At 48.3% G+C, this 22,588-nt stretch overlaps 1 protein-coding gene and 1 long non-coding RNA gene across 7 annotated transcripts in view; one reads left to right on the top strand and one right to left on the bottom strand.

Moving 5' to 3' along the window:
* LOC310749297 overlaps positions 1-22,588 on the bottom strand; it is a 193,288-nt gene that overhangs the window by 83,204 nt on the left and 87,496 nt on the right. The window lies entirely within an intron of this gene.
* LLGL1 (LLGL scribble cell polarity complex component 1) overlaps positions 1-22,588 on the top strand; it is a 78,861-nt gene that overhangs the window by 26,090 nt on the left and 30,183 nt on the right. The window lies entirely within an intron of this gene.

The raw sequence follows: 22,588 nt of genomic DNA, 5'->3' as shown, positions 1-22,588 counted from the left end.
ACTGTCAGAGATGTTGCCTCTTCTGCATCCCTCCTTCCATCAAATCTCCTTTCCCCCGTTACAAATGAGAGAGAGAGAGAGAGAGAGAGAGAGAGAGAGAGAGAGAGAGAGAGAGATGTATGTGGAATTCAGGAACCTTCCTATTCTCGAAATATAACAAATCCATAAGGCAGGGAGATGTTTTGCAATTCTTCTTAACTCTGGGTGGAATTCATTGCAATGCTAAGGAGGTCATTCCATCAGCACAAGAGTTTCTGCTTGCTCAACAAGGCCATCTCCCCTCTCCTCCAACCCCATGCCATTCTGAGAGGTTCACCCCTCCAGAGCAGATTTGCAGGGAGGGAAAACCACGTGGCGTTAGTGGGAGTCCTGTGGCTGGCTTCCGTTAGCAGAATGAGGTAGTTGAATCTGGCCCTTTGTGTCAGGATTTCCCCGGAGCACTGGCCTTCGGCTGGTGGGTCAGGACTCACTTGTGGCCTGATCCAAGATTGGGTTCCAGCAGGACCACTGCCACCAGGAAAATATGTTGTAAGAAACTAAGAAACGGGTCCCAAGTGCATGTTTGGGTTAAAAGTGGGTCCTGTGTTTTTGGAAAGGGTTTACAATACCTGCTCATCACAAAGTGAGAAACAGATCCTTTCATTGTCTCCACCTTTGCATGTTTGGATCTCGAGGTGCGGGACTGTGTATTGATTAAGCCACCTTACTTTTGGTGTTGTGTTTGTTCCTTCATTGAAGCCAGTGGAAAACCCACCTGCTCTTCTCCTGCCTGTAACTTCAGTGTTTTCAGTCCCATATGGCGTACAGTTTTCAGGCATGTTCCTAACCCTCTAACCCCGGACATCAGACATGCCGATTTTCAAGTTTGCTGTGTTTGTTTGTTTTTTTAAGAGGCAATTAAAAAAACATAAAAGTTTCCTGCATTCCTTTTCCTCCTTCGTCTTACCTGCTCATAGCTGTGACGTTGCACCGGCTAATGAGGAGGAGTGCCACCTCTGAGGGGCGTGTGCCCCAGACAGGATGATGGAGTTGGTGCAACAGGTGTAATCCTCGTGGCATCTCCTCTCTGGCCTTCCTAAATTGCAGGTGGAGGTTTAAATTACGGGGTCAGGGCTTGGGAGCCACCTGTTTGTGTCAACCACCTGTTTTTGTCATTCCCGGGGCAGGCAGGGAGTAGCATGGAAGTTTTCTTGCTTTGCTTTGCTGCTACTGGCTTCTGTGGGGAGAGGATGAAAGAGAAGCTCTTTTCCTTTTCATCACCTTCCCTGGAGGTGCAGAGGCAGCCAACGCCCATGGGACACCTTGGGTGCAAGGGAATTTAGAGGGAGGAAAGTCACGAGGGGACTGCATTCTCCTAGTTCTTGAGCCTTCTCTGCCAACCAGAAAGTGTCCGAGCCTGAGTTAAGGTGCCAGCTTTGATCTGTACAAATGGATTGGGATTTGGTAAGGCTGGAGGAGAATTCATGTTTTAAGAAAACAGACTTGACCCCGCACCTCGTGGACTAATGCATGGCAGGAAAGTAATTGGTCCTCTTTCGTTGTGCATACTTGGCCAAATTTTGTGATAGCTTTCTTGGCACGTGCCTGCAAAACGTGCTGTGATGTGTTGAAAGATGCCCGGCTTTAGGTTGAAAGATGCCCGGCTTTAGGATGAAGTACACTTAGGAATGTGAACAGAGCAGAAAGGAAAGCTAACAGGCAGTCAAGTTCCTGGTTCTGGTTTTGCCGCCCTCCAAGGAAACCTGAGCAGTTGCTCCTGCTATTCTTAGGGAGTGCTCGTTTTTTTCTAACTCCTGTGTTTTGACTTTTAAGTTCCTGTTGTGAACTGAGGTGGAGAGCTGGGGTGCAGAGTTGGAAGGGCAATTTTGGAGCCCTCTAACCGAACGCAGTTGATGATTTGGATTTTGGGGTGTGTGTGTTTTGTTTGAAGTTGCAAACAAGGGCCGGGAAGCCTTAACAGTGCAAAGCAAGGAGCAACCCCCCCCCCCACTTTCCAATAAGGGTCTTCCCCTGCCCTTTTGGAAGGAATCTGAATAGATGCCGTTTTTCTCGGAGGGCTGCAGGAATCTTGGCTTCTAAAACGGGCTCTTTTAAAGCCTCGGCACTGGCATCGCTGCTAAGATGTGCCGTCTCCATGGAGTTCAGAAGCTCAGGAATAGAATGCAAAGGAACATTCCCCCTTCTCTCTGTCTTTCTCTCCCCCCCCCCAAAGCCTCTGTCTTATTTGCTCTTGCACCCCACGTTCTCCTCTTCCCCTCTCCAGGAAGGGCTCTGGATTGTCTATACGTTAAAAAAAGAAATAAAACACAACATGCATATTTAAAATGCACGGTTTTGTCTTTTTAGCACATTCCCCCCCCCAAGTAAAAAGTTGAGGCGTGACAGTAAAAATTAAATATTGGCGTGGAAGCTAGTAATCCAGTCTGGTTATAGCAGCCAGACTAGCTGACCCATTGCACCACATCACCTCTAAGATGATTCCTGTATTTCCGGGGCTGGACTAGATGACTCTTGGGGGGCTCCTTCCAGCTCTTATCATTCAGTGAACTATAGGTGTGTGTGTGTTTTTTTGGTCCGTGTGTGTGTGTGTTTTAATGACTTCTATTGTGTTTTTTTTAAACTGCTGCAGTTCAGATGTACAGACCTTGTTGGGAAGTGGGGGACACAGACGTTCTCTCCAGGCACAAATGTGGTGCTTTCTGAACAGCGGAATTTGGGGCGTCCAATTTTTTTTGTGGTTCTTTGTAGTCGCAGCCCCCTGCCGCTTGGCTTTCTCTCTCCTCTCCTCCCCCCCCCCCCCGTCCTTTCTGGGTCTGTAGTTGTGCTGGAAGGGCCCAGCAGTGCTGGCTTCAATTCAGGACATGTGTGAGTGGGGAAGACAATGGGGGAAATGGGCTTAAGAACAGAGGATAAAAGTTCTCAAGTAAGTTGGGGAGGGGGGCGAGGAGGGGGAAGTTCTTCACATCCCAGCCAGGCCAGGGGAGGAAGCAGCTGAAGGGGTAAAAATAAAAGCCAACACTGGTGCCTAAAGGGAGTCTTCCTCTCCTCCGGAGAGGTCTTAGTAGGGAATTGCTCTTCCCAGGAATGGATGCCAAGGAGAGCTGGTGGGAAGGTCGAATGCTGCAAAGCACCCCCACAACCCATAAAAAATAAAAAAATTCCTGGTGGTGGTTGGCTGCTGATGCTGCCTTGGCAAAGACTGAATACACACACAATCTCTCTCCTTTCTCTCTCTCTCTCTCTCTCTCTCTCTCTCTCTCTCTCTCTCTCGCTTTTACTCTGCTAAAGAGATGAACATTTGTGGCCAAATTTCTGAACAGGCAAGAAACTTTCCCTGGTTTCCATCTTGTGTGTTACCCGTTGCTGAATACTGTATTAGATTGATTTCTCTGCAGGTAAGGTGGTAAGGGACGCAGGTAAGGGACGCGGGTGGTGCTGTGGGTTAAACCACAGAGCCTAGGACTTGCCGATCAGAAGGTCGGCGGTTCAAATCCCCGCGACGGGGTGAGCTCCCATTGCTCGGTCCCTGCTCCTGCCAACCTAGCAGTTCGAAAGCAGGTCAAAGTGCAAGTAGATAAATAGGTACAGCTCCAGCGGGAAGGTAAACGGCGTTTCCGTGCGCTGCTCTGGTTTCGCCAGAAGCAGCTTAGTCATGCTGGCCATGACTGGACCTAATGGTCAGGGGTCCCTTTACCTTTAAGGTGGTCTCTGACCCCATTCGCGCCGAACGTTCAAAGCACTGCGATACCACTTTTTAAACAGTATTGCTGAGAGGGTGCTGAGAGCTGTTCGGAGACCTCCCCTTGCCCCTCACAGAGCTGCAATTCCTGGAGTGGTCTAACAAACTTTTTTTGGTGTGTTTTTTCCCCCATTGCTGAATTTTCGATTGGCTGCTCTGTAGGGTTGGCCTCACTCTGACCACATTCACACCATGCCTTCGATTTACTATGATGCCACTTCAAAAACACTCACGGCTTCTCCTAAATAGTCTTGGGAGATGTAGTTTGTTAATTTCTGCTGGGCATTAAAGGTAAAGGTAAAGCGACCCCTGACTGTTAGGTCCAGTTGCGGATGACTCTGGGGTCGCGGCACTCATCTCACTTTACTGGCTGAGGGAGCCTATGTTTGTCTGCAGACAGTTTTTCTGGGTCACGTGGCCAGCATGACTAAGCCGCTTCTGGCGAAACCAGAGCAGCGCACGGAAACGCTGTTTACTTTCCCGCCAGAGCGGTACCTATTTATCTACTTGCACTTTGACGTGCTTTCGAACTGCTAGGTTGGCAGGAGCTGGGACTGAGCAATGGGAGCTCACCCCATCGTGGGGATTCGAACCGCCGACCTTCCGATCAGCAAGCCCTAGGCTCTGTGGTTTAGACCACAACGCCACCCACGTCCCAAGCCGGGAGTTAGGAGGCTCCAATACCACTCCCAGAGCTACAATTCCCAGAATATGAAGAGGAATTGATTATTAATCCGCTGTGGGAATTGTAGCTCCGTGAGTGGGGAATGGTGTGTGTTGGGGGGAGGTCTCGTAATGGCTCACAGCACCCTTAACAGGCTACAACTCCCAGAATCCTCTGGGGGAAGCCATGGCTGTTTAAAGTGGTATCATAGTGGTCTGAATGTGGCCTCCCTCTCCCTCCCTCCTTGGTCTGTCAACATAGAATTGTAGAGTTTGAAGGGAGGACACAGGGGTCATCTAGCCCAACCCCCTGACATGGGGCTCAAACCCACAACCCTGGCATTAAGAGTCTCATGCTCTCTGTCCCGCTTGGGTCAGTTACAAGGCAGAATGTCGGTCAGCCGACTTGTATCCCTCACCCAGGCCTAATGCAAGTTCCCCACTTCTCGCCCCTTGATCGTACCCAGATATGCACGGTTCCAGGCTTGGTTGCCAAGCACCTAGTTCAGCACCCTATCCTAATGGATTATTGACTATAAGCACATGCTGCTTTGATTGGGCTTTGCTTAATTGCATCTCGCAGATATTGCTCCCTTCGAGGATGTGGGTGCAGGCAGCCCAGCGCTTTCAGGGGACGACCCCCCCCCCGCCACCGTCACCCCTCTTCTGACCTCAAGAGTGGAGCTGGATAGGTGGGGTTTTTCTATTCCGCCCTTTGGAGGTGGGCGCTGGGTTAACGGGCTACAGCACGGTATAACTTTTAGATGCCCCAGGAAACCAAGAAATGTGTGTGACCGACTTTATTGAGGTTGCCTGGACCCAGGCTTGCAATATCTCCGAGGCATGCTTGTAGTCCTTTATAAAAGTCATTTTTAATGACTGATTTGCGTTGGGTCGGATTATTACATTGTGATCTGTGTTGCATATTTTGTTGCTTCTTCAACTCGTCAGTGTGCCTTGTGCATGGCAGTACAGGAAGGCGAACGAAAAGGGGAATTAAAAATTAAATGAACATTAAGAAAGGGAATTGAGAAAATTCCAGACGTCCTTGTGGGGGAACAGAATGGGGATAATCTGATTTTCCATTCATTTTTCCTTTGGATGCTTGTCAGGTGAGCTCCTGGAAGAGGGCCTCTCAGGAAGAACAACAGCCCTAGCACTTTCCCCCTTCATATGGACTAGAAGCTTGGTCTTTGTCAATATGTAAGATTTAAGACAGCCGAGATTCTTGGGATTCTCTGGAGGTTAACTCCATTAACATTCTCAAAACGTTTGCAGGCCTCTTGGATCAGACACACAGGCCTTCAGTAGAATGTGAAATTCAGGCCTGGAGGAATCTGTGATCAAAATTAGCTTTTAATCTCTGGAAGCATCAACTTCTATTCTTTCACAATAAAACCAAACCCAGACCCTGCAGTTTACTGCAGTGACGGGTAAAATAAAAATGCCCCCTGTCACCTCCTGTAAAATAATTATTAAAAAATCCTCTGCCTTCAGGGCTGGTTTTTTTTTTTTTTTAAAGTTCACCCAAAAAAAATAAAATTAAGCAGGCCACTTTTCCTGGTATCGGGTCAACGAAGCGTCTCTTATTATGAATGGAGAGCCTGTCTTGCGTCTGTTACTGGTGGCTGCAGTGCAGGAATCTGCCCAGTTGGTCAGCGTTGCCCGCCTCCCCTCCTTCGACCTAGCCCCCCTCCTTGCCAGCCGCACATAGCCAGAGGTCTAGGGAGCCGGAAGTGGGGGGTGATGGCTAAAAGGTCTTTGGTTGGTGTGAATGCCTGTTGGCTGGATTTTGGAAGCGGCTGTTGCTGGGAGGCCCTGGCTTGGCAAGAATTTGAGGGGGCGTCTTGACGTGTGGGGCAGGGTGTAGGGGCAGAGGGGCTTGCGCTGGAGGCGAAACAGCAAAAGGAAGAAGGGTGACGCATCTTCATTTTCCCTTCAGAGAGCTGAGCTCAGTCCGGGGGCTGGATTCCCTCCTGGGCAAGCTTTCGGAGGGCCACATGGTCAAAAGGGGTGGAGCAAGCGTATCTCAATTTTTTTGCTTTCGTACAGTAGGGTAGTTTCTGCGCCCCGCTCTGCCGTCCATTCGGGCAAGCAGATCTGAACTCCTCATGCTCAAAAGCATATTTTCGGACCAGTATACCTGAAGGAGCGTCTCCACCTCCATCGTTCTGCCCGGACACTGAGGTCCAGCGCCGAGGGCCTTCTGGCGGTTCCCTCGCTACGAGAAGCCAACTTACAGGGAACCAGGCAAAGGGCCTTCTCGGTAGTGGCACCCACCCTGTGGAACACCCTCCCACCAGATGTCAAAGAGAAAAACAACTACCAGACTTTTAGAAGACATCTGAAGGCAGCCCTGTTTAGGGAAGCTTTTAAAGTTTAATAGGTTATTGTATTTTAGTGTTCTGTTGGAAGCCGCCCAGAGTAGCTGGAGAAACTCAGCCAGATGGGTGGGGTATAAATAATAAATTATTATTATTATTGTTATTGCTATTTTTATTATTAAGAACCCTCGCTGAAGAAATCTGCAAAAATTAAGTTTTGCCTCCTAAAATGACACGCCCTAGGGGTGCAATGCACTCGCACAGCCTGTTTTGTGGGAGCTCCTGCCTGTAGATTTCTGTGTCTCAGTTCATGGTATTGTCACTTTGAGTTGCTCGCTGCTGTTCCTTAGCTCACAAACTTGTCATTTTGGGGTCACGGTGAGGACCTCATCTGCCTCTGGCGCTGTCTGCCTGGGTCTGCTGCAAGACGATGGGCTAAGTGGGTTTTGCACGCATGGTTGAAGCCCAGAAGCCATGGCGGTTCCAGGGTCCGCCTGCATGATGCAATCGAAGCACCGCTGCACCACATGGCTTTCCCCCAAAGAACTCTGGGAGCTGTAGTTTGCTAAGGGAGAGACTTCTAGTCCCCTCGCAGGGCTACAATTCCCAGAGTTCCCTGGGAAAGAGGGAAGCAATTGTTAAATCGCTCTGGGAATTGTAGCTCCGTGAGGGGAATGGGGGTGCAAAGTCTTCTAATGACTCTCAGCACCCTGGACAAAAGTATAGTTTCCGGGATTCTTTGGGGGAATCCACCGCTGCTTTAAGGGGTTATGGCACTGCTGTGAATGTATGATGCACATGGACCTTGGACAGTGTTTGAAATTAGCCAGGCGCCAGGCGCATTTTGCCTCTGGCTTCTGACCGCTTGCTACCACATGAGGAAGCCTGGGCGCCAGGATGGTGCCTGACATCTCCACCACCTGGAGATCCTTGGATCTAGACCAGCCTTTCTCAACCTGTGGGTCCCCAGATGTTGTTGAACTACAACTCCCATCACCCCTACCTAGCAAGGCCAGAGCTCAGGGAAGATGGGAGTTGTATTTCAACAACATCTGGTGACCCACAGGTTGAGAACCGCTGATCTAGACTGTTTTCACACACTAATACCCCATCCTGTAGAATTCTATCTGTTGTATATTTTTATCTGCAAAATTGGGATGAATTTCAGGAACCAACATGCTTTTTCAGTGCAGCCTGAGCAGGAACAGTAACTGTTAAGAAAAAAGCGTTAGGAATAGGCCAATATATATGTGGGTCAAGTGACTTTTCTTTCTTTAAGTTCTACGTTCTTGACCTAGCTCAAGGTTGTCATCTGAACTAGCCAGATGTTTAACTGAGAAACAATCACTGTCAGTCCATCACTTGAAAAGTAAAACTTTAGAGCTGTCTTGCCCCAAAATGGCAACTAGACGTTCCGTTTTGGCGACCGCAACCTTTAAGTTTAAGGAGCCATATATCTGAGTTTCTAACCACTGACCTCGGATGGTGACAGATTTCCAATGTCTCCAACTGAGAATACTTTTTCTTCTTCAGCCTTGTTCCCATTTAGCTCAGGGATGGAGAATTCTGTGGCCCTTGAGAAGTTGTTGAACTACACCTGCCATCGTCCCTTACGGGGCTGGGGCTGGGCTGCTGGGAGTTGGAGTCCAACAATGATTTCGTGGGTGTCCCTACCCCTGCTTTAGCTGGAAAGCCAAGGATCCCCAGCTTGGTGCAGTGCCTAGATTCTGCCATTGAGTTCTGGCTCCTCTTCATATTAAAAAGGCAATAACGCCACAAGAGTTGTTTTTAAAGAGCAGCTTTTGCTAACTCGGTACATCATCAGACTTCAGTTATCTGCAAAAGAAGAAAAATACAAAATGAAATAAAAAACTGCTTGCACCTTTGACTGTGCACCACTGTGGTTGCAACGGGGAAGGAGGGGAAAGTTGATTGGCAGGAAGGATCAGCCGTAAAGTATCAGCAGGGTGGCTTTGTATGTGTTTGCAGAGGTGGGAAACGCAAATGCTGCAGCTTCCTTTTGTGATTTGTGAAGGCGTAGATCTGCCCGAGATGATAAGCTTTGTGCTTGAGTTGCTCTGCTTCTTGGGCTCCTGTGTATCGATGGGTTCCCCCAACTCACCCCAAAAATGTGCATAGCATCATAGAATTTTAGGGTCATAGTCCAACTCCCTGCAATTCAGGAATCTCAGCTAAAGCATCCATAACAGATGGCCAGCCAGCCTCTGCTTAAACCCCCCCAAAACCTTCCGATGTCGTCCGTTCCACTGTCAAACAGCTCTTGCCCTCAGAAGGTTCTTCCTAAGGTTTAGTTGGAATCTTGTAACTTGAAGCCATTGGTTCGAGTCCTGCCCTCCAGAGCAGGAGAAAATGAGCTTGTTCCACCTCCCACATGACAGCCCTTGAGATATTTGAAGATGGCTATCCTATCTCCTCTCCGTCTTCTCTTATCCAGACTAAACGTACCAGGCTCCTTCTACTGTTCCTCATAAGGCTTGGTTTCCAGACCCTGGATCCTCTTAGCCAACCTGCTCCACACACGTTCTTTCAGCCTAACCTACCTTGCAAGGTCGTAAGGAGGATAAAGCAAAACACACTGTGGGTGCATGCACAGTTCCTTGGAGGAGAGGCAGGAGATAAATGTTAACACGGGCCAAATGCCCTGTAATAAATTAATGTTAGTTGTATGCTGCGTTCTTTGATCTTTGCAAATAAAGCTTCTTTCCGGCGTCTGAGATGTGAGGAGGTGCCTGATAGTTTTTGACAGATGTGCTTGACTGTTGTGGACCCTCCTTCCTTGGAGGTTTCTAAGCAGAGGCTGGATGGCTGTCTGCCATGGATGCTTTAGCTGACATTCCTGCACTGCAGCGGGCTGGACTAGATGACCCTCAGGGGTCCCTTCCAACTCTACGATTCTGCGATCATGTCTGAGCCAAGGTCCTCCAACAAGCTTCATGGCTCAGAAATCACTACATTTTAGCTGCCTTCCTCTGGTGGGTGGGTGGTTGGGTGCAGGGTGCTCGTTCTGTTTGACGTCTGATTCAAGCAGCAGCTGGCCCTGTGCCTGTCTATTTAAATGCAGATCCTAAAATGGCCAAACTCCAGTGGAAAAAACCACACAGATACAGAACTATTTTTACAGACCTGCTGTTGTGTGCAGTTAGAGAAACCTCCTGTCCCAGAGCACAATGCAAGCTCCCTTTGCCTCCCTTCCTTCAGATACACGTTGTGTTTACATAGGTAGGCTATCATTGCGGGACCACAATCCTATAGATAGCAATGGGCCATCATAGCCCCCTCTTTTTTTTTGCTATGGGGATGTGGCTTGGAATCACCTCTTGCAACTCTCTGTCTTCTCCTTACCTTATTAGGGGAACCCAAAATGTAAAGCGGGACGCGGATGGCGCTGTGGGTTAAACCACAGAGCCTAAGGCTTGCCAATCAGAAGGTCGGCGGTTCAAATCCCCGCGATGGGGTGAGCTCCCATTGCTTTGTCCCAGCTCCTGCCAACCTAGCAATTCGAAAGCACGTCAAAGTGCTAGTAGATAAATAGGTACCGCTCCGGCGGGAAGGTAAACGGCGTTTCCGTGCGCTGCTCTGGTTCGCCAGAAGCGGCTTAGTCATGCTGGCCACATGACCTGGAAGCTGTACGCTGGCTTCCTCGGCAAATAGAGCAAGATGAGCGCCGCAACCCCAGAGTTGGTCACAACTGGACCTAACGGTCGGGTCCCTTTACCTTTTAAAATGTAAAGCAGCCTCACGTATCCCACCCATTCGGAAACTTTGGGGAGTATTGCAATTCAAGAGATGGCATACACACAAAGCCCTGGCTGGGGGGTGTAAGAGGACTTACTGTTGCGATTTCCTGGAAAGCAACCTTGAATTAATTTTGGAAATGCTACTCTCGCTCTCGAGGGCCATCTCCCAAAAGCTGAAAATGCAGGAGAGTCGGGTCGGAGAGCAGGAGCAAGCTATGTCGGAGTGCCGGCTCCAGGCCCCCCCCCCCCCAGCAATCAATACCACTCCGCTCGCAGAGGCATGACACCAGTGCGTGAAAGCTTGCACAGCAAGATTTCTGCATTTCGCAACAAGGTCACAGCTGCCCAGGGGAGATGAGAGGGAAATTGGCAAGAGGACGATGACACCCTCAAACAGTCCTGCCAACAGATTCATTTGCCTGCCCTGGATGGGGTTGCACACACATGCAGGCACACAAAAACCCGAAGGAGCAGGTTTGCAATAGGGCTGGGATGTGTGTGTGTGTGTGTGTGTGTGTGTGTGTGTGTGTGTATAGATAGATAGATAGATAGATAGATAGATAGATAGATAGTCCAAAAGTGAACTCTGTATTGTGATACCGGTTTCATCATTTTGGACCCAGGAATATACCGCGAATCGTGATGTGTGTTCTGATGCTCCACAGCAGGGGTTAGGAAACTCGAGGCCCTCCAGACCTCTCTCTGTGGCCCTTGTGAGTCTCCCAGGCCACATGCATGCTCACCATCCCAGCTGCATGCCCTCCGTGAATGCTTTGGACCAGTCGAAATGTTCCCTTGAGCTGCACTGATGCCTTGTGCCTGCCCGGGTGGAGGATGGAGAAACAATTGTATGTGTGTGTACATACCACACAGTTTTGCTTGGCTGGCATGTAGCCTGTTAAAGTACAAAGGGTTTTATGGTTTTTGTAGCTCCGCCCACCTTTGCCTCTGGCCCCACCCCCCAGCGGCATGTGCCCCCCACCCCAAGGTCACCAACAGGAAATGTGGGCTTTGAGCTTCCCTCCCGCTGCCATAGAATAAGCCCGGCTCTGCCATTGCCCTCTGGACATCTGGCCTCCCAGGTGCTGCTGCTGCTGCTTCCCAGCCTCCATTCATTCGCTTTGGAAGCCAGCGCTCTTGTCTTTGCCCTGCTGGAATGAATGGAGATGGCAAAGCTGTGAATCCCATCCATTGTCTTGTGTTCTTTGTGTGGCTTTTCTGTGTGTGTGTGTGTGTGTGTGTGTGTGTGTGAGAGAGAGAGAGAGAGAGAGGGGGGGGGGGGACAGAGACTAGGGCAGCATAGAAAGTGCATTCCTGAAACAACATGTTTAGATGTTTGAAAATTTAGCCAGCCCTTTCTCTCAAAAAAAGGAAGAGAAAAAAGAAAGCCAGTTTTTGGTTTTTTTAAATGGTACTATATTCTCTCTCTTTTTTGCATCTGGATGTAGGACTTGTGAAAAGTTCAGTCTCAGAAGCAGTCGCCTACCAGGTCGACTGTGGAGAACCTTTTTCAACATCTTCAACCATAAAAGCCAAACTCGTTTATGAAAGAATAGTTTGGGGTTTTGTTATGTTTTTTTAAAAAAGCAACGTATCTGGAAAAAACTAAAAGAATAGAGATAAAAGGAATGTACTTCCATAACCCTTTCTTAACTACCATTGTTCACATTATTTAATATGAACACTGCATGGAAATTTATGGCTGTAATTTAAAATTACAGTTTTTGTGTTGTTCTGCCAAATGGAAGGGAAAGGTGAAAAAATACCATTCAGCAGGGAACTCTTTTCAGACCAAAGGGCAGCGTCCATCCACCTCAATACAGTGGTACCTTGGGTTACATACGCTTCAGGTTACATACGCTTCAGGTTACAGACTCCACTAACCCAGAAATAGTGCTTCAGGTTAAGAACTTTGCTTCAGGATGAGAACAGAAATCGCGCGGCGGCACAGCAGCAGCGGGAGGCTCCATTAGCTAAAGTGGTGCTTCAGGTTAAGAACAATTTCAGGTTAAGAACGGACCTCTGGAACAAATTAAGAGGTACCACAGTGACAGGCAACTACTCTCTAGTGGGATCTTTCCAAACCATCCCTGAATCTGGGACTTCCTGCATGCCAGGTTGCGCCCCCTCAGGATTTTGTGCCCTTGGCCACGGCCCCCACCACCACCACGCTACGCCACTGTGCCAAATCCAAGCATGCTTTAACCTTGGGACTTTTGATTGTGGGGCCTGAGAGCCAGAGGAAGCTGGAGTCTCTTTTTGGTGAGGCTTAGGCCTTACCCAACTCGTTTTCCTCACTCCTCCTCTCCCCGCTGCCTGTCAGCTCCTGAATTTCTGCTGCAGAAGTCTTTGAGCAGGATCCCCGCCTGCAAGTTTAGGCCCTGGGCCAGCTTGGGGTGCATCTGAAACCTTCTTTGCTCCTGGCATCCTCTGGCTTCCCTTTGCAGAAATTGTAACCGCAGCGAGCGAGGCTTGCAGCGCATGCTAGAATTCTGCCTCTGCAGCAATCTCTGGGTCCCTCCCTCTCTCCCTCTCGTTTTAGCAAGGCAGTTTTTATTCCTGGTGCACCAAGAAAGAGGCCTCTCCTAGAACCCTGCACACTCCCTTTCACCAAGTCTTCCTTTCTTTGCCTCTTTTGTAAGAGTTCACAAAGGGGGGGGGGCGTCCTCCAGTGAAAAGCACCGCTTAGTTAATGCCTGGTTGCTGAACCACTTAATCCTTGAACTGGTTTGGTTTCAAGTCGGAAACCAGAATCGACCCTCCCCTTCCCTCTCCTTATTCGCCCCCGCGTACATATGGAAGGTTTCATTTTTGCACTTTGTGTGTGGGAGGAATTTATCCAACCTTTCTTCTAAGTGTTTTATTTTCGTTCCGTTTGCATACTGCCCTTCAATAAAGCAATCAAGTCAGATTGGATTGCAAACCGGAGAGTAAAAATACAATAAAGGGCATGGAGGAACCCGCAAGCGGAAGAATAAACGGAGCGGTAAAAAATCCATGCAGGTGTCGAAAAACCCTGGAAAATAGAAATCTGTGCCCAGGAATGAGGGACATTCAAGAAAGGGGCAGGCAATCAACCCTTCCTAGGAAGAGGCTTCAATAAAGAGGCCTCTAGATTATAACATGTGGATTAAAACGACCCTTTAGCACTTATTCTCCTATGTTTCCCCACTGCCAGAGCTTAGATTGTAGGCTCTTCAGGGCAGAGACCCTTCTCTATGGACAGTCTATTCTGGAGTAGGTCAGTTGAAACCAATGAAGTTACTTAGATGCATGGATTTCAGTGGGTCTCCACAAACACCCATGGCTAATAATAATAATAATAATAATATAAATACAGTGGTACCTCAGGTTACATACGCTTCAGGTTACACACTCTGCTAACCCAGAAACAGTGCTTCAGGTTAAGAACTTTGCTTCAGGATAAGAACAGAAATCGGGCTCTGGCGGCAGCAGGAGGCCCCATTAGCTAAAGTGGTGCTTCAGGTTAAGAACAGTTTCAGGTTAAGAACAGACCTCCGGAACGAATTAAGTACTTAACCCGAGGTACCACTGTAAATAAATAAATTTATACTCTACCCATGTGGCTGGGTTTCCCCAGCAGCTCTGGGCAGCTCCCAACCGAATATTAAAAACACAATATCTCTCTACTTGCATTGTTTGGTAAATTGCCATAGGCCAATAGCATCTACTTGCGAGCCAAGTTCAAGGTCCTTGTATTAATTGACCAAGCCCTGAACAACTTAAGTCCAGGGTAGCTCAGGGACTGCCCGAACACTTATATCCAGTATGGTTACAGATTGGGTGGGGGACTGTTTGTTGAGATTCCTGCATTAGAAGTGGTTGGACTAGATGACTCATGGGTCCCTTCCAACTCTACAATTCCAATAGTTCTATCCCATCTCAATCACTGAGCTCGCTTGCCAGTGCGTCATTCGTCCCCCGAGTTGGTGAGGCTCATTTGGCAGCAACAAGAAGCCGAGCCTTTAATGTCGTCGACTCAGTCTTGTGGAACTCTCTCTCTCTCTCTTTTTTTTTTTTTAATAAAATTTTTATTGGTTTTTTAACACATAATAATAGACAATACAAAACAATACAAGAACAAACAAACATATAAACACGTATAATTTCTTCACATTTTTTCTTAAACCTTCTTTCATCGACTTCCTCATACCTCCCTTTTCTGCATCCCTACTTTAAAGTTTTCCAGCAAGCCCCAATGTCAACTTATAACACTTTTTTTTTTTCCTTTAAATCCTTTTTCTCATATCCAATTATTTGTCCCCGCAATTCTGTTTTACCTGACCCAAAACATTTTAACACTCATTAATTTTGCAACAGTTCTTGAGATAAACTTTAAATTTCTTCCAATCTTCTTCCACCGTCTCTCTCCCTTGGTCACGGATTCTGCCAGTCATCTCCGCCAGTCCCATGTAGTCAATCACCTTGGTCTGCCATTCTTCCAGTGTGGGTAGTTCTTGTGTCTTCCAGTACTTTGCCAGAAGTACTCTTGCTGCTGTTGTAGCATACATAAAAAACGTCCTATCTTTCTTTGACACCAATTGGCCCACCATGCCCAGGAGAAAGGCCTCTGGTTTCTTCACAAATGTGCATTTAAGCACCTTCTTCATTTCATTATAAATCATTTCCCAGAAGACCTTAATCCTTGGGCACGTCCACCAAAGGTGGTAAAAGGTACCTTCAGTTTCCTTACATTTCCAGCATTTATTATTGGGCGTGTGGTAAATTTTTGCAAGCTTGACTGGAGTCATGTACCACCTATAGATCATTTTCATAATGTTTTCTCTTAAGGCATTACATGCCGTAAACTTTATACCGGTGGTCCATAACTGTTCCCAGTCAGCAAACATAATGTCGTGACCAATATCTTGTGCCCATTTAATCATAGCTGATTTAACCGTCTCATCCTGTGTATTCCATTTCAGCAACAAGTTATACATTCTTGACAGATTTTTAGTGCTGGGTTCCAAAAGCTCTGTTTCTAATTTTGACCTCTCCACCTGGAAGCCAGTCTTGTGGAACTCTCTGCCAATGGAAATTCAACAGAAATCTTCTGTTTCAACTTTTAAACGCCTGCTGAAAACTTTTCTGCTCGGCCTTTGCAAACCATTAGCAATACATCGTTCCACAATGGTTAATTGATGTCTGTGTTTAACTTTTTAAATATGCTTTTTACTGCAAACTTATACATATTTTTGTTGTGATTTTTAAAAAACGAAATAGCAGTATACAGTGGTACCTCGGGTTACAGGCGCTTCAGGTTACAGACTCCGCTAACCCAGAAATAGTATCTCGGGTTAAGAACTTTGCTTCAGGATGAGAACAGAAATCGCACAGTGGTGGCGCAGTGGCAGCAGGAGGAATTAAGTTCTTAACCCGAGGTACCACTGTATAGACATTTTAAAAATAAAATAAAATGGCAACATACTAAGAATCCGAAGGAAAAACTAAAGGGGAGATCTTTGGGATACATGGCTGGTCAGTTAAAGAATGCAAGTTGGGCGGCTCCTTTTGCAGTTCTAAAACATCTGTAAGGCACCCAATTGGGGAAGCCTGTGCTAAGTAATGGTTGGTTATCTATGGTTTGTTTTCGTCTTGTGAACCATGGTTTGCCATTATCTCTGTAACCAACAGCCTCGCTTAACCGTGGTTTGTTTGGCCATCCTGGGCTGGGTGCTCATCAATCTAAAGAGGCGAAAGACAAATTAAGCTTTGAAGAAACAAGCCATTGTTTGATCACCTTGTTGGCTGAGCCCAAACCATGGTTGGCACGAATCACGGTGTGGTATTATGCGCAAACGCAGTCCGTATGCGTAGGCCTCTTCCAGCTGTCAGCTGTTTGTTTTCTTTCCTTCCCTAAAGCCAGCGGATGTGCACAGTTTGCCTGTTTGGCTGACCTGCTGGTGGGTTTGAAATGTTTGGATCCAGATGGGGCATTGCAGCTTTCCCCCCCTCCTGCCGCCCAACAGTGACACATCAGAGCTCCTTGGAGAGCTTTTAAAGACTGTTTCTCGTCACTTGGCAGCTCTTTGCTAAATATTAGCAGCTTTATGGCTGGTGGGTCCCTGTGGCTTTCGAGCCTTTGCCAGAGAGATGTTGAAAAACATCTCCAGTCTGTCACCAGCGAGGAATCTCTGTCCATCTGTTTTAACCCAGTGAATGGCAGACACTCTGGGGAGAATTAGGAGTCTTTATCCAGAAGACCATCCCCTCTTTAATTCCAGACAACGAAAAAGGAATTATCCTGTGCTGACCTAGTCGTGCCTTGGAGTTGCTGCCTTACTCTTTATTTCTGCACCAAATCTTCCACATTTACACCATGTAAAAGCACCATGTGAAGCACTCTTAGAATCATGGAATTGTAGAGCTGGAAAGGTTGCCAAAGGTCATCTAGTCCAACCCCCTGCGATGCAGGAATATGCAGCTGTCCCGGATGGGGAATCAAATCTGCAACCTTGGCATCAGTAGAGCACCCCGCTCTAACCAACGGAGCTAACCGCTTCAAACCGTCCCGGCTTCCCCCAAAGGATTCTGGGAGCTGTAGTTTACCGGGTGCCTTTGTGCTTGCTCCCACCCACCCTGTTTTCCTTCAGAATTGTGGTGCACGCACAAATCCTGTTCGTTAACAACCGTTTGGAGCAGGAGGCGACAAAGCCCAGCATTTGAATCGAGCCAATTCTGGGGTGGGTTTTTTGTTTTTGTTTTATTGCGGCTGTAAATCTCAAAAAGCATTTCGCCCAATAAAACGAAGCTAATCCGCCTTGCGGCGGCGGCCTTAGTGTTTAGGATGGGCACTGCGTGTGTGCTGGGGGTGAGCAGGAAACGCCAGACGTCTCTTGGTCTGAGCCTTTATAAGGAGAGGGATAATGCTCCCCATAGCATCTGCATGAGATCACGGACTTTCCTTTTGGACCCGGTTGACCTGATGGCAACACTGCCTTTTCAGGGTGCTGGTTTGCTACGGATTGTGCCCTCTGCAGTTATTGTGTCCTTTGGTAGCTGATCTTTTGCAGGAAAAACTCTGTTGTATTGAGCGTGCATGGAATCGACTGTAAGAGTGCCATCATAACGATGATAGATTAATTATGGGGCATGCATTGCGCTGGTTGGGACTCGGTTGGCGCTGTGGGTTAAACCACAGAGCCTAGGACTTGCCTGTCAGAAGGTTGGCGGTTCAAATCCCCGCAACGGGGTGAGCTCCCTTTGCTCGGTTCCTGCTCCTGCCAACCTAGCAGTTCGAAAGCGCCTCAAAGTGCAAGTAGATAAATAGGTACCGCTCTGGCGGGAAGGTAAACAGTGTTTCCGTGCGCTGCTCTGGTTCACCAGAAGCGGCTTAGTCATGCTGGCCACATGACCCGGAAGCTGCACGCCGGCTCCCTCAGCCAATAAAGCGAGATGAGCGCCGCAACCCCAGAGTCAGCCACGACTGGACCTAATGGTCAGGGGTCCCTTTACCTTTATTGTGCTGAGAGGGGGCATGCAGAGGTTTGTTTTGGTCTGCTGACCCACATGTATGATACTCCTCGTAGAACCATCGAGTTGGAAGGAACCACAAGGGTCATGTAGTCCAGCCCCCTTGCAATGTAGGAATCTCTTGCCCAACATGGGACTCAAACCCACGACCCTGAGATTAAGAGTCTCATTTTCTACCGACTGAGCTATCCCAGAGGCTCTCTTCTTCTTCAAAGCTCTTGTGTTTAAGCTGGACATCATAATTTTATAAGGCCCCATCCACACCATGCGTTTAAAGCAGTTTCATACCACTTTAACGAGTCCTGGCTTCCCCCAGAGAATGCTGGGAACTGTAGTTTCTAAGCATGCTGAAAGTTTTTTGGAGATCCTCATTCCCCTGCCAGAGCTACAACCTCAAGAGTGGTTTAATGATCAGGGGATTCTGGGAATTGTAGTTCTGTGAGGACTGGAGCCCATTTCCTCCCCCTTCCACCAACTCTCAGCCTCTTAACAAACTACAGTTCCCATAATTCATTGGGGGAAGCCGTGGCTGCTTAGCAGGAAGAAGGTATTTTCAGATAAAAAAGTATTTCAGCTTCAAGCTCATCCAAACACCTGAAAATCCAGCTTCATTTATTGATTTGATACTTGTTATACCCTTAACTGGTCCTGATGCCCTGCAGGCACCAGAGAAACTAAACTGGACAAACTTATCTGTGCTTTGGACACGAGAAGTGGCAGCTGGAACACCTCTGAGCATATGCAGAGTGCCTTTTCCTCTCTTGCTCCTGAACAGCCTCAGCTGGTTCCTTCATCCTTGGGGCCAGGGGATGTGGCTATAGGGCAGACTTCCTACCAGGACCGTCTGGGGTAGGCATAGGCAAACTCCAGCCCTCCAGATGTTTGGGTCTGCAATTCCCATCATCCCTAGCTAACAGGACCAGTGGTCAGGGATGATGGGAATTGTAGTCCCAAGCAACTGGAGGGCCGGAGTTTGCCTTTGCTTGGTCTGGGGGGGGGGGGGGAAGCCAAAATTTTAAGCAATCCACGCTACCCTAGGGCAGGCATGGGGGGTGGGGAGATGAACCCGTGAGAAAGTTCAGGGGTTCTTGCAGCCCTGCTGCTGCTAATGCTATTGTTCATACTTAAAGAAGCAACGCCTAATTGCAGCCCTGGACTGCCTATCGGGGAGAAGACATGGGGAGGATCAAGGATTTTTATAATGTAGTGACTCACATCTCTTTCTGCTCTTTCCCTGCTGTCTGAGCCCCTTTCTAGACCCCAAACTTTTCTGTAGCCAGGCCAGCTTGAGGCGAAACTTTTTTGGGGTGTGTGGAAGGTGCGATTATAATATAAGAATAAGAATAAGAATAAAATTTTATATACACACACACACACACACACACACACACACACACACACACATATATATATAGTGGAAGATCTGGGTTGTACAGAGAACTTTACTGTTTGTGCGACTGTAAAAGTGTCAGAGGGAAGTTGTTTTGGCTCAAAAACTTACAAATGGTATGCCAGTGTTGCATCCATGCTCCCTATGAAAAGCACATTAAGGGCGGTATCCAGCCCCCTCGTCCCGCCAGCATGGAAATTCCTGTTTGTGCAATGCTACTTGCCCGTACCCAAATCTTCTCCTACCCAAATCTTCTCCTGTGGGTTTGGGAACGCCTAAAACAAATTTAAGAGGTGCACAGGGGAGAAGAGGTGGGGAAAGTCCTCTTCTGCAAGTGGAAATCTTTGTTCTGGTAGGGCAGTTATTTGATGCTGCATGCAGGCCTTTTTAAGGGCTTCCATGAGCTCAGTACACCCACCCGCCGAGAAGGGAGCCTGTCGTGTCTCTGACTGATCTCCTGCTTTGGCGTTTGCCTCCCTCCAAGTCAGCTGCTGATGGGTGTGTGGCATGGTTAGAAATTAGCTGGGCGCCAGGTGCATTTTGTGACTAGATCGGGTCCAGTTGCGACCACGTGGAGATCTTTGGATGCCAGGGTAGCGACAGAGGTCCCCATCTGGCTAGCTCCCCCAGCTTTCTTAAGCAGCTTAATTATTGCATTTTTATCCCACCTGTATCTCCAAGGGTTACATGGTCCCCCCCCCCAATGAATTCCTATGATGACCCTGCAAGGTAGGTTAAGAGGCTGGTGGGTGGCTGTGTGATCACACAATGCAATTATTTCGTGGGGGGGGGGAACCCACCCCCATTCAGAGGAGGCTTCTTTCGTCTCTGTATGATCCCCCGTTCTCATCTTGCGCTATTTGAATCCACCTGTTAAGGGTGATTTGTGATCCATTCTCGCCTGGTTCGTGGACTCAGCGGAACAACCTGCCTTGACTCAGGACATGCCTAAAAGCTGGAGGGCAGATTTAGTCCCCGTCCAAAACACGTCCTTCAAAATCCAGGCCAGAGAGAGAACCGTTGAATTCTCCCTTCTGTGCACGGTTCGCTGCTCTGAAATGTGTGCCGCCGTCGCTTGCGGAGCAGAGAGCTGGCCCGGCTCTTTGAAAACTAGGTCACCATCAACATGGAAAACAAAAGCAACAATTTCATGCCTGTGAGTGAAAGGAGAACTGCAATATGGGACAGAGTGCAGGGCCCACGTCTACGCCACGTTGAAAGCGGCAACGGCTAGCAACTCTGAAGCAGAAAACTTGGTTCAAAGATCCAAATTATTCCCCGAGAAAATGCAGCTCCCGTAGAAATGATGCTAATTGTGCTAACGCTCTTCTGGTTCCTTTCCTTTCATGCCTTTGCGATGTTTGAACTGCTTTGCATAATGTTTTTGTTTTGCTTGCTTGGGGAAATTGAGGGATCTTCAGCTTCTTCTCAGTCTGTCGACCTCTAGCTTCTGAGATGAACAGACCTTGCTGACCCCCAAATAAATCTTCCAATTTCATCCATGAGAGCTAGAAACTTGCTTTGCGTGTCCTCGTTTTTAGAGCTCGCCCTTCCTGGGAGGTTGGGCTTTGCTTCCACTTCTGTAATAATAATAGTAATAAAAATCATAATTATTATAATCACTATTAATTAACTGCCCTTCACCCTGAGGTTGCAGTACGGGTGACACCATTAGAACACAATATTAAAAACAGTCTAAACCAGGGGTCAGCAAACTTTTTTCAGCAGGAGGCCGGTCCACTGTCCCTCAGACCTTGGGGGGGGGGAGACCATATTTGAAAAGGAAAAAAAAATGAACGAATTCCTATGCCCCACAAATAACCCACAGATGCATTTAAAATAGAAGGACGCATTCTATTCATATAAAAACACGCTGATTCCTGGACCGTCCACGGGCCAGATTTAGAAGGCGATTGGGCCGGATCTGGCCCCCGCGCCTTAGTTTACCTAAGTAGAGGTAAAGGGACCCCTGATCATTAGGTCTAGTCGTGACTGACTCTGGGGTTGCGGCGTTCATCTCGCTTTATTGGCCGAGGGAGCCGGTGTACAGCTTCCGGATCATGTTGCCAGCATGACTAAGCCACTTCTGGCAAACCAGAGCAGCGCACGGAAACGCCGTTTACCTTCCCGCCAGAGTGGTACCTATTTATCTACTTGCACTTCGTGCTTTCAACCTGCTAGGTTGGCAGGAGCAGGGACCGAGCAACGGGAGCTCACCCTGTTGCGGGGATTCGAACCGCCGACCTTCTGATCGGCAAGTCCTAGGCTCTGTGGTTTAACCCACAGCGCCACCCGTGTCCCTTTTAATTTGCCTACCCATGGTCTAAACCAAGTTACAATCACAGAATGGAGCTGGGTCCTAAAGTCAAAAGCCAGGGCGACAAGGTATGTATTCAGCATTCGCCAGAATCTGGATAGTGAAGGTGCCCAGCGCATCTCTTTGGGGAAGGAATTCCACATCTTAGGGGCTGCCACAGAGAAGGCCCTGTCCCGGGGTGCCACCACCCCAAATCTCTGAGGGAGGTGCAACTGTTTTGCTGTTTGCCACCCGGGTTCTATCAGGAAGAAGAGCAGGATTGACGTTTAATAAAGAGTGCTGCCACAAGCGATTGTCAGTGTCTACTACTCCCAATGGGTGAATGTAGCCTCCTTGTCCAGGAGCAGTCTATCTCCAAATACAGTGGTGCCCTGCAAGACGAATGCCTCGCAAAACGAAAAACGCGCAAGACGAAAGGGCTTTTTGGTTTTTGCGTCGCTTCGCTAGACGATTTTCCCTATGGGCTTGCTTCGCGAGACGAAACGTCTTGCAAGTTCTTGCGAGTTTGTTTCCTTTGTTCCTTTGTTTCCTTGTTTTCTTAAAGCCGCTAAGCCGTTAATAGCCGGTAAGCCGTTAATAGCCGCTAAGCCGTTAATAGCCGCTAAGCCGCTAATAGCCGTGCTTCGCAAGACAAAAAACCGCAAGACGAAGAGACTCGCGGAACGGATTCGTCTTGCGAGGCACCACTGTAACCAATACCTGCAGCAGTTGGGAGAAGCCTGTAGCCTTCTCAACTTGGACTTCCCATGGGGGCATCCAGTTGCCCTCTGCCTGAAGCAAGCTGCTCTTTGAGCTGTTCCAGCAGGACTCTCTCTGATACAGGTAACGCGCAGTTGGGGAGGAAGGGGCCTGGTAGAAACTGGGATTGCAGCTCTTCCTGTGTGTCTCTCTCTTCCTTGACTC

This window comes from Podarcis filfolensis, assembly GCF_964270895.1.
Source record: "Podarcis filfolensis genome assembly, chromosome: 14".
Lineage (NCBI taxonomy): Eukaryota > Metazoa > Chordata > Lepidosauria > Squamata > Lacertidae > Podarcis > Podarcis filfolensis.
Note: the sequence above shows the minus strand (reverse complement) of the source record. Positions and strands in the feature narration are given on the sequence as shown.